We start from the raw sequence: 987 nt of genomic DNA, 5'->3' as shown, positions 1-987 counted from the left end.
TATTAGTGTGGAAAAACCACTTTTCGCACTTGTGTTAGTGTTGAAAAACCACTTTTCGCACTTGTGTTGGTGCAGGAAACCACTTTTGCACTTGTATTAGTGTGGAAAAAACACTTTTTGCACTTGTGATAGTGTTGAAAAACCACTTTTCGCACTTGTGTTAGTGTTGAAAAACCACTTTTCGCACTTGTGTTGGTGCAGGAAACCACTTTTGCACTTGTATTAGTGTGGAAAAACCACTTTTCGCACTTGTGTTAGAGTTGAAAAACCACTTTTTGCACTTGTGTTGGTGTTGAAAAACCACTTTTCGCACTTGTGTTGGTGCAGGAAACCACTTTTCCACTTGTATTAGTGTGGAAAAAACACTTTTTGCACTTGTGATAGTGTTGAAAAACCACTTTCTGCACTTGTGTTAGTGTTGAAAAACCACTTTTCGCACTTGTGTTAGTGTTGAAAAACCACTTTTCGCACTTGTGTTGGTGCAGGAAACCACTTTTCGCACCTGTGTTAGTGTGGAAAAACCACTTTTCGCACTTGTGTTAGTGTTGAAAAACCACTTTTCGCACTTGTGTTGGTGCAGGAAACCACTTTTCGCACTTGTGTTAGTGTGGAAAAACCACTTCTCGCACTTGTGTTAGTGTTGAAAAGCCACTTTTCGCACTTGTGTTAGTGTTGAAAAACCACTTTTCGCACTTGTGATAGTGTTGAAAAACCACTTTTCGCTGTTGTGTTAGTGTTGAAAAACCACTTTTCGCACTTGTGTTAGTGTTTAAAAACCACTTTTCGCACTTGTGTTGGTGCAGGAAACCACTTTTGCACTTGTATTAGTGTGGAAAAAACACTTTTTGCACTTGTGATAGTGTTGAAAAACCACTTTTCTCACTTGTGTTAGTGTTGAAAAACCACTTTTCGCACTTGTGTTAGTGTTGAAAAACCACTTTTCGCACTTGTGTTGGTGCAGGAAACCACTTTTGCACTTGTATTAGT

This window comes from Myxine glutinosa, unplaced genomic scaffold, assembly GCF_964187855.1.
Source record: "Myxine glutinosa unplaced genomic scaffold, kmMyxGlut1.1 SCAFFOLD_1854, whole genome shotgun sequence".
Lineage (NCBI taxonomy): Eukaryota > Metazoa > Chordata > Myxini > Myxiniformes > Myxinidae > Myxine > Myxine glutinosa.
This window is presented reverse-complemented; position numbering follows the sequence as displayed.